This window comes from Panthera uncia, chromosome X, assembly GCF_023721935.1.
Source record: "Panthera uncia isolate 11264 chromosome X, Puncia_PCG_1.0, whole genome shotgun sequence".
NCBI classification, from domain to species: domain Eukaryota; kingdom Metazoa; phylum Chordata; class Mammalia; order Carnivora; family Felidae; genus Panthera; species Panthera uncia.
Genome location: NC_064817.1, coordinates 106,222,737 through 106,233,833, shown reverse-complemented (window position 1 = coordinate 106,233,833; position 11,097 = coordinate 106,222,737). Strand labels below are relative to the sequence as shown.

Here is an 11,097-nt window from a genome sequence, read left to right as displayed (position 1 = left end):
GACATTACCTTATATATCTTTTCATCTGGCCGTTCATCTGTATCCTTTATCATATCCTTTTATAATAAACTGGTAAATGGTAAGTAAACTGGTTTCCTGAGTTCTGTGAACCACACTAGCAAATTAATTGAACCCGAGGAGGGGGTCGTGGGAATCTCTGATTTACAGTGGATGGATCATAGGCACAGGTGACTTGTGGGACTGAGTCTTTAACCTGTGGGATGTGATGCTGTCTCCACGTAGATAGTGTCAGAACTGAGTTAAGTGAAAGATACACAGGAGGAAGACTGAGGTTGTTCCTTCTCATCTTAAAGGTATAGGTGGGTATAATATGGACAAGGGAGCATATATCTGCCTTCTCAGAGACACAAAAAAATCTTGAAAGTTAAAAGAGGTAAAACTGTCAAAAACAGCATTATAAATTGTAAAACGTAAGTCATGGTGAAGTCATGGTTCCTTAATTTGTATGACTGTAAAATTCACAGATTTCATGGAGAAAACCACCATTATTATGTCTGAATAATCACAATATGGTCGGAATAAGTCACCCACAGCATTTCTCTCGATTCGCTTCTATCAAGTCTTGTGGCGTCTTCAGTTCTCCTCTATACCAACCCTCACCCCATTATTTCTTGGAATCCCCAAGAACGTAATCTTATTCATACTCAGCTCTCAGATAGTCTTGTCTATACTCTTCCATTATCTGGTGATGTGATGCCAGGGTTTTTGATGCTGATGAAGTTCTCATTACTGGCAGGATCTACCATAGGTACTGCTGTCCTCAACTTTTAAGTTGCAAATATGGGAAACACAAGTTTTGTCAATTATGTTTAATGATCCACGAGAGGAGCCACTAATCTTTTCCAGCCCCTGGACCCCAGACCCATGCACTCTGACCATGAGGAAAAGCATCATCTATGTGCTGTTGGTTGTTTCAGAGTGATTTCACATCCTGTGGCACATTGTCCCAACCATGCAGGGTGTTAATTTCCTAGGTGGTACCATAACCGAGTCTTCAGTAAACCTTTCCAACAATCTATGAGACCTCTTGCTTCTGTGATGATGTACATAAAACCAGTCAGTCTCATGGATTTCAACCCAACTTATCAGTAGAAGCAACAAATTCGGAGGTCCTCATAAGGTACTGTACTTATTTTTGTTGTTTGTTTCAAGTTAGTTAACATATAGGATAGTATCGGTTTCAGGAACAGAATTTAGCAATTCCTCACTTACATATAACACCCAGTGCTCATCCCAACAAGTGCCCTCTTTAATGTCCATCACCCATTTAGTCCATCCCCCCACCCCGCCTCCTCTCCATCAACCCACAGTTTGTTATCTATATTTAGAAGGCTCTTATGGTTTGCCTCCCTCTCTGTTTTTATCTTATCCTATTTTCCCTTTCCTTCCCCTATGTTCATCTGTTTTGTTTCTTAAATTCCACATATGAGTGAAATCATGTGATATTTGTCTTTCTCTGACATATTTCGCTTAGCATAATACACTCTAGTTCCATCCACGTTGTTGCAAATGGCAAGATTTCCTTCTTTTTGATGGCCGAGTAATATTCCATCATATATATATATACCACATCTCTATCCACTCATCAGTCAATAGACATTTGGGCTCTTTTCCATAATTTGGCTATTGTTGATAGTGCTGCTATAAACATTGGGGTGCATGTGCCCCCTTTTGAATCAACGCTCCTGTATCCTGTGGATAAATACCTAATACTGCAATTGCTGGGTCATAGGGTAGATTTATTTTTAACTTTTTGAGGAACCTCCATACTGTTTTCCAGAGTGGCTACATCAGTTTGCATTCCGACCAGCAGGGCAAAAGGGCTCTCCTTTCTCTGCATCCTTGCCAACATCTGTTGTTTCCTGAGTTGGTCATTTTAGCTATTCTGACAGGTGTGAGGTGGTGTCTCATTGTGGTTTTGATTTGTTTCCCTGATGATGAGTGATGTGGAGCATCTTTTCATGTCTGTTAGCCATCTGGATGTCTTCTTTGGAAAAGTGCCTATTCGATGTCCTCTGTCCATTTCTTGACTGGATTATTTGTTTTTTGGGTGTTGAGTTTGATAAGTTCTTTATAGATTTTGGGTACTAAGCTTTTATCCACTATGTCATCTGCAAATATCTTCTCCCATTCTGTCAGTTGCCTTTTAGTTTTGTTGATTGTTTCCTTTGCTGTGCAGAAGCTTCTTATCTTGATGAGGTCCCAATAGTTCATTTTTGCTTTTGTTTCCCTTGCCTCTGGAGTCATGTCTAGTAAGGAGTTGCTGTGGCCAAGGTCAAAGAGGTTGTTGCCTGTTTTCTCCTCTAGGATTTTGATGGTTTCCTGTCTTACATTTAGATCTTTCATCCATTTTGAGTTTGTTTCTGTGTCTGGTGTAAGCAAGTGGTCCAGGTTCATGCTGCTGCATGCCACTGTCCAGTTTTCCCGGCACCATTTGCTAAAGAAGTGTTTTTTTCCATTGGATATTCTTTCCTGCTTTGTCGAAGATTAGCTGGCCATACACTTGTGGGTCCATTTCTGGGTTCTCTATTGTACTTTTTAAAACGTTTTATTTATTTAAGTAATCTCTGCATCCAATGTGGGGCTTGAACTCATGACCCCAGGGTCAAGAGTCACATGCTCTTCCAATTGAGCCAACCAGGTGTCCCATCAAATACTGTACTTTGAAGTGACTAGTCATAACCTTATGACAGGTTGATGGCGTTAAACCCCTTCCATTATGGGCGGGGTGGCAATTTCCCTCAGTAGAAAAGAAACTATTCCTGGATTTGCTTTCCCTGACCCTCCTGGTACCGTTCCTCTGCAATGGAGACTAGGACCTTTTGGGATGCCTGCTACTTGGGACATGCAAATTCTCACTGTCTAGGCCCATTTTAAGTAGTTCTTAACATGTTCATCTCTCAAAGGCTTTGGTAGGTCTGGTATAGTTAACGGACCCCTTCTCAGAATAGTATTTTTAATTTTTTTAACGTTTATTCATTTTTGAGAGAGACAGAGTGTGAGCAGGGGAGGGGCAGAGAGAGAGGGAGACACAGGATCCAAAGCAGGCTCCAGGCTCCGAGCTGTCAGCACAGAGCCCGACGCGGGGATTGAAGTCATGAACTGTGAGGTCCTGACCTGAGCCGAAGTCAGACACTTAACCAACTGAGTCACCCAGGTGCTCCTCGGAATAGTATTTTAAAATGCAACATATAAAACACACAAGATTATTAAGGAAACCACCATTATATGATATTGTATTGTTCTATCTTCAGTCCACTTAGGGGTCTGTGGACCCCAAATTAAGAGGTTAAACTTGCTATTCATCCTCTACTTTCGATTCCAAATCCATAACCGTCCGAAACCATTAACCTCTGCCAATGAATTGGTATAGATGAGAATCTGGCAAACTCCAGTTTGTTACCTGGTTTTGTGAATAACATTTTATTGGAAAACAACCAGATCCATATATTTCCATACGATTTATGGTTGTTTTTGCAACGCAAGGGTGGAGTTGAGCAGTTGTGACAGAGATCGGATGTGGCCTACAAAGCTGAAAATACTTTCTGGACATTTAGAAAAAAAAGTTTTCCAATTCCCAGTCTAGATCCTGGCCTAAAGGCCAGGCAAGCAAAGTGGACCAGAAGTACTTCTTGAAGTTCTGCCCACTGGGAGGGTTTTCCTTTCCTGTTGTCCCTCAGAGATACCCCTCAGGGCTGTAATTCTGGAACAGTTCACTTCTGCTCGTTGCAGGCATACTATGCAGAGCCAGCTGTAAACAAGCCTTGAACCCTCCGTGAGTTAGTAGGTATGAGTCAGTGGAACAATAGCTATATGGTAGGAATGGGTATGCTGGGACTTTTAAAATCCGTTCAAACCACGTTGCAAACACACAGCTTCCACTGAAGATGAAATGTCTCGGGGCACACCTGAGTTCGTGTGCTATAGAGCTAGGTAGCTTCCAGCACACAATTTATGACGGGCAGTTTGGGTTATGTGGTCACTTGAAGATTTATGTTAGAAACTCAATCCCGATCAGAAAGGAGAAGCGAGACAGCAAACGGCTTTAAAGGAGAAAAGTTACTTCCTTAAAAGAACATAGGTTTGTTCCTGAGCTCCAGGGATTTCTCGCCGTGATTCACTGGTATGGACTCTCCACACGTTGTCATAAAATCCCAATCTGCCAGAAATGTATCTGGTACCACTTGGGCTACTGGACGACAAGGGCCAGGTGGTAGAACCACTCCCGCTACAGCGTGGACCAGAGGGAGCGCTATCTCTTGCCCTGGGCCTTCTCAAATATGGCGGGTTACAGCTTTGTAGGCCAGTAAATGGAACGAAGCAACCAATCCAATGTGATACGTTCCCTCCGACATCCACTGAAGCCCGTGAAATAGTAGGGGGCCCGAGATGCAACAGCTTTTCATTCCCAACGGACAGGATATCCTGTGTGTCCCAGATCAGTGGACATTCCGGCCTCCCTCCCCCCAATTTTCCCGAGGTGTCAGCAGAACCTTGTATTTTCTGGAGAATTATCACCCATTTCCTAGCATCTGGGGTACCTGTTAATTTTTGCTCTCCAGATTCAGTCAACGTGATGTCACCGATGGTAGACTAGCATAATGATGTCCCGTGGGAGGACGAGACGATCAATATTCCCTGAAGATTAGCGGCACACAGCTGAGGAGTTGACACGCGCTGTGGCAAGACACGGGTGTTCTGCTTCTGGTGTTCTCCAGTTGGTGTTAGTTCTGTCTCTATTTAAAATTTGGTGTTTTGTAGGTCGTGGATTTTTTTGCACCAATTTTAGTTTTCTAAAATAGTGCGTTAAAATGCTATTGATCTTGGTTACTGAGTGTTTTGACATTCTCTTACATTTTGTGACTGAGGTGAGTGCTTCACCCCACCTCACCCCAGCCCCAGCCTGACTGACATATATAGAAAACGCTTTCATTAGATCAATGCCACTTGCCAAGTGTTTATAAGATCGTATCGGGAACAGTAGCCACAATTAGAGTTGACATACAATTAATGATAATCTAAGGTCACTTTGAGACCCACCTGCCTTTTAAAGTAGCCAAATATGAATTAAATCATCACTCCTGCATCTCTCAGGTCATTGATGATAACACTTGTCTCTGCCATTCTCTCTACCAGGGAGGTAGTACTGCTTTCTCGTTAGGGGACTGGAGCTCCAGAAGTTTCTACTTGGCCCTTTCTTCTGGAATAGTCTCTTTTTTTAATGCTTATTTATTTTTGAGAGGGAGAGCATACACACATGTGAGCAGGGGAGGGGCAGAGAGAGAGGGAGACAGAGGCTCAGAAGCAGGCTCTGCGCTGTCAGCAGGGAGCCCAATGTGGGGCTCGAACTCATGAACTGTGAGATCATGACCTGAGCCAAAGCTGGATGCTTAACTGACTGAGCCGCCCAGGTGCCCCTCTTCTGTAACAGTCTTAAAATCCCTGTCTCTGTGGCTCAAGGAGCCCAGGTGAGAATTCTGTCATTTGCTGAGGATATGCATTTCATTTATGTCCTCAGGAACTTAAGAGATTTCCACTAGATTGGCTTTGGTGGTGTCACTGGGCCCATGGCGAGACCGACAAGGGTCAAAAGCTGCACTTATATCTTGTCAATCCCGATCCACAAAGTCAATAACTGGTAGCTATAGTGTCCTGGCTGTCCAGAAATTAGTGTTTAACTCAGAGCTAGGATTTCCTATTCTTCAAATTTGAGGGTCCTTCTCTTTCACCAGGGAGAATGGCTGCAGGTTCACTGGGGGAAAGCGAGGAGAAAAATGCATACATGGTTGGGGCTCTTCCGCCAGGGTACCTGGCCTCCCTTTCATTTACGAAGCCCTAAACTTGTAAATCCAGTCAGATCTGGTAATTGGGTGAAAGAAAGATCATGACTCAGCATTGTAGTAGATCAAGTCAGGTTTTCATTCACTAAACCAGGAGTTTTGTGAGTTATAGGAGGCTCTCTTTGTGTCCTAGGGCTCCTGCTCAATTATACGATGCCAAGATCCTTGCGAATTATAATTTCTGATTACTATACAGGTCCTGCCATGGATTCCAGTAGTCACCCCCACCGTGTCTAGGTTGGGTCAGTGCCCTCATCAAGTCTCTGGCAACCCAGGCCCCTGATTACCCCCATTGAGATCAGCAAGCTCATTTTGACCACAATATGTCACACAGCATCCCTACGTCGAGAAAACAGCTAATAAAGCTGATAAGAGGGTATGGGTATCAACTGTGGAGGAAGCACTGGAGTTGGAAAATCATTTTTCAGCCATCAGAGCAAAGATTCGTTTAGGCAGGAAATCATCAGTTGATGCTAAAACAAAGGGGAAATTTTGATGAGGGGCAGAATATTTGCATTGTTCTTAAAATGTCTCTCCACAGACTGCTTATTAGTTGCTAGAAGAAAATATAGCAATTGTAAAGTGGAAAACTCCGAAAACAACTCGATTGGCTGATCAAAATTTACATCACCCATAGGGAGCAGACAGACATCCCGGGCCTCCCAATGTTATGCTCTAAGAAGGACACAGCATCAATTATGTAGTTGTCTAGCAGGAATGCATACTATGAATCTAAACATGAGGAAAAAGTAGACAAACTCCAAATGAGCATTAAACCAAAAGGAAGGAGGGCTGTATTCTTCAAAAATCTCAATGTCGTAGAAGAAAGACTGTGTGAGTGTTTCAGATTAGAGGAGACGAAAGAAACACGACAACCAAGTACGATGTGTGATCCTAGACTGGATCCTGTGCTCAAGGGTAAAGATGGGCCACACAGGGCCTTACTGGTCAATTAACAAAACTGAACTATGGAAGTTAGATTGGATCGAAGCTCTGTGTTCATGTTACGGGTTTTTTTGTTGTTGTTGATTGTTTGATACGGCTTTATTTTCTGGTCATCCAGTTGCGTCCCACGACCAGCCTGAGCTCTGAACAGTCAGTAGTCCTGACAACTCGCCCTGGGGAGGAAGGGGGAAGCATGGCCAATGCTGGTCCCCGCATCCGGCGCCCCAGAGGTGGTCCACCCGGCTGGGCACTCAGTAAACAGTCTCTGGGGGAGAGAGGCCACCCAGTGGGACAGAGAAGGGGGGACAGATGAAAGAGAAACGGCGGCCGGCATGCCTGCCCCCTCCCTGGGCTTGGCCTGGCCAATGTCCGGGCTGCCAGCCCTGCCAGGGATGGTCTGACTTGGCAAAGGCAGGAGGCCCAAGACAGGGGCAGAGATGCAGTCCTCCAGGAGCCTGTCCCTTCCAGCGAGTGGAGAGCTGGTTTCTGGATGGGGAGTGGCCGGCTAGGAGGCAGACAGGAGGGAGCCAGTCCCTCTGCTCCTTCAGGCAGAGGAGGCAGGTGCCCGAGTGCCTCCTCCCTCCTCCTGACCGGCCTCCCAGCACAAAACACCGAATTGATTACATTGCTAACGAATTGCCAACACCTGAAAGAAACGCCTGGGTCTCCCTGAGGTCGATCTGAGGGTCTCAGGAACTTCTCCCCATGCCCCTCCCTTGCAAGGCACCTGACCTGTGGGGATCAGGCCCTGACCTTCCTCCCTGGGTCCGAGGTCCTGGGAAGAGCAGCCCCGCCGGCCCTGTGGTCGGTTGAGGCTCCTCCAGAAAACACTCTCGCTCCTCTCCCAGCCTGGATGTTCCTCTTTTTTAAAGATAAGGAAACTGAGGCCCAGGGAGACCAAGGTAAGGGGCGGAGGAGCCAGGGGGCCTCCTCTAGGGCTGCCTCCTGTCCCAAGGACTCCGAAGTCACCCAGGTCCCCAGGGGGACAGGCCCCAGCTCCCTGGGGTGTGGCAGGAGGGCAGAGGCAGTGAGAAGCACAGGAGAGGGCAAGCGGTGCGCGGAGCCTGACAGGAAGGCGGCTGGGTGTTCCGGGCACCAGCCGCCCACGGGGGCCCAGGGGAGATGCATCCAAGGCTGCACCCTGAGCTGGCTCCCCTCAGTCCCGGCCAGGGTGGTGGGGGAACACAGGGCCTCCGAGGGAGAGGCCAGAACTGGGCATCCGGAGGCTGGTGCTGCCCTCCTTCGGACAAGAGGAGAGACTGTCTCGGCCACCAGAGGGCGACTGGGGCAGGGTGGAGGACGGACCCAGAGCCTCCCGAGGTGGACCCCACCCTCAGCCTGCAGTCCCTGGTCAGCCTCGCGTGCAGCAGGAGGGACGCTGAGGCTGCGCCGGGCGCGTTTCCTCTGTCGTCTCGGCTCACAAGCCCCGAGGGCCAGGGGGTCACCTCCAGGAGTGGGGGCCCATTTGCAGGCTTGTTCCCAAGTCCATGGCCTGGCTCCGGGACTTCCACCAAATGCTCTTCCAAGGGAGTTCAAAGGACAAAAAAGAGAATCCCCCAAGTCCTCAAGAGCGATACAGAAAAACTCTGTAGTTCAGGGCTGGGGCTTCTCAGCAAGGGGTGAAGCCCTGTCCCCCGGCCGGCTGTGGGGCAGGGAGGGGTGGCAGGTGGAAAGCTCATCGTGCTGGTGGATGGCCATGTCACTGCATCTTGGCCTTCAAGAGCAGTCCCTGAACTGTTTTGTACAGGAGGTCGTAGTGCTGGGGACAGCAGGAGGGTTTGAGTGAGGCCGGGGGCAAACCCTGCATCCAGGAAGGCCCCGGGGGCCACTTGTGGGGCCACCTTCCAGGCAGGATGGGGGGGGCAAGGACTGACCTGACCAAGGTGACCCTCGCACAGGGACCCTGGCTCCCACCTGAGCCCCGCCTGCTCACCGGGACTGTTGTAGAGGCCACCCCGAGCTAGGCGCCCATGCAGATGGCCAGGAGCGTGGAGAAAACGGCTGGCTTGACCTTGTAGGCTCTCACCACCTGCTTCAGTTGCTCACAGAAGACAAACTTGGGGTCCCACGCGTCAGCCTTGATGCGGTGCTGCTTCACCTCCGCCAGGTGGCAACTCAGGTGGCGTGCTGGCGTGCTGAGGAACATGCAGAATTTGTCCACCAGCTGGGTGGCTGGTTGCCGGGCTGGGCTGGCTGGTGAGCCAGCCCGTCACGTGGTCCCGCTTCTCCTGCTGGATCATCCGCTCCGGGAAGATCGGCATGTCTCGGGGGATTCCTTCCCGGCCAGGTTGTAGATGACGCGGGCCAGGGCCTCCGCGATGAGCCTCAACTTGTGGGTCAGAGTTTTCAACTTGGGCCCTCAGGTCCATGAGGTGGCTCTCCAGGTGGGACAGGGCGAAGGCAGACACCCAGAGAACCGCAAAGCACTCCGGCTCTCAGGCCGGGATGTCCCCAGGTCGACCCTCTTGTGCACCGTGGAGACCTTCTTGTGCACCGGCGCCCCAGAACCGGCAGCCACTATTTCCAGCTCCAGGAGGAAGGCATGCCGCAGTTTCCCCTCACAAGGCGGCTTGGACACGTACAGGTCCTGGCTGGCCCTTTGGGCCACAGTGTTCGAGAACAAAGGCAGAGGACAAAGGGTGCCTGGTTCCCCGGTAGTGGAACTCGCTCCTCTGAAGTAAAAGAACGGAAGCTTTGCATGTACCCGGTATGAGTGCGCTTGTTGGTGTAGGGCCTGGAGAAGGGGCGGGCGAGCTCCCGCAACAGGGAGACGCCACTCTCATTGGAGTCCCAGCCGTGCGACGGCCAAGGGGCCACTCTGAAGGCATCGTAGTGGGGCACGATAATGGTGGTGCTAAGGTCCTCTCCACCCGGCGCCATCAGCCACCGGTCCGCTCGTGGCCTTGCTGTGGACGCGTGACCGTGCGGAAGCCGGGGGCAGTGGCGTGGAGGAGAAGCGCTTGGGCAACAAAGGCAGAGCCCTGGGAAGCCGACCCGGCCTGCGTCCGCTCGCAGACGGAGGGCGGGGCCTCATCACGCACAGCCAAGGACAAGGGGACGATGCTGTGCGTGGCCGGCGTCCTGGGCTCCGTCTCCGCGACTGGCTCGATGACGTCCTGGGACACAGAGGCCACAGCCCTCGGCAGGACGGTGACCACGGCACCTGCCGCCTGCCGCAAAGGCCCGCGGGTACCGCTCGCGGCAGCCGCGGGAGCCCGCAGCAACGGCGCGTCCCGCACGGCCGCAGGGATGCGCGCGCGCCTGCGTGGGAAGTGCCGTGTGCTCGGGCCCCGGCAGCTGGGCGGGGAGAGGCGAGGCCGGGCGGACGCCCCCTGGAGGGAAGCCGGGGGTCCTCCCGACGGGACCAGTGCGGGTCATACCCCTGCGCGCGGGAGATGGGCTGCGTCACGGGTGATGGGCCGGAGCGGCGGCCCCCACGCCTGCCGCCTGTTCCCCGGGACCTGACCCGCTTCTTCCCGCAGCCTGGCGGGGCCACACTGGGCGATTCCCGAACCCACCTCCGCGTGGGTGGCCGCCGGGGCCCCCGTAAGTTCATAACCGTGCTGTGGTTACCTAAGAGAATGTTCCTGTTCTAAGAAAATACACAGTGAAGGGGCTCTTGGGTGGCTCAGTCGGTTACCCATCCGACCTCGGCTCAGGTCATGATCTCACTGGTTGTGAGTTCGAGCCCCGCGTTGGGCTCTGTGCTGACAGCTCGGAGCCTGGAGCCTGCTTTGATTCTGTCTCCCTCTCTCTCTGCCCCGCTCATGCTCTGTCTCTCTCTCTCTCAAAGATAAAAAGAAAATATACACTGAGGCATTTAGCAGTAAAGAGCCAATGTGTATGCAACTTATTTTAAACAATTTCAGAAAAACATTATGTGTACACACACAGGCATAAAGAGCTCACACACAAACGTAAAGCAAAGAAAGTAAAATGTTAAAAATAGATGTATTTGGTTAAAGGGTATATGAGAATTTTTGGCTACTCCAGCTCTTCCAAAAGTTTTACGTGATTTTCAACAACAACAGCAAAAAGATATTTGAGCTTAACTCAATAATTTGTCTCAAGTTTTTAGGGAAGAGATAGTCATCTGGCCTTTCAGAGGATATAATTAGGGAGTGAACAGGCAAGTTGCATGTGATAAATTTACACTAATGTATTTCTCTGGCCGACTCCTTGAATTCTTTCCATTGCATCATGCGGGGGGATTTCTAGGGTTTCAGCATCTAGTCTAGATGTGTGCTAATCAGATCAGTAAAATAATAGAAGTATATAATAATGCTCTAGC

At 49.9% G+C, this 11,097-nt stretch overlaps 1 pseudogene; it reads right to left on the bottom strand.

The window, feature by feature from the left end:
- Positions 1-8,458: 8,458 nt before the first annotated feature.
- Positions 8,459-10,362, bottom strand: LOC125931405 (nicalin-like; annotated as a pseudogene).
- Between the last annotated feature and the right edge of the window lie 735 nt (positions 10,363-11,097).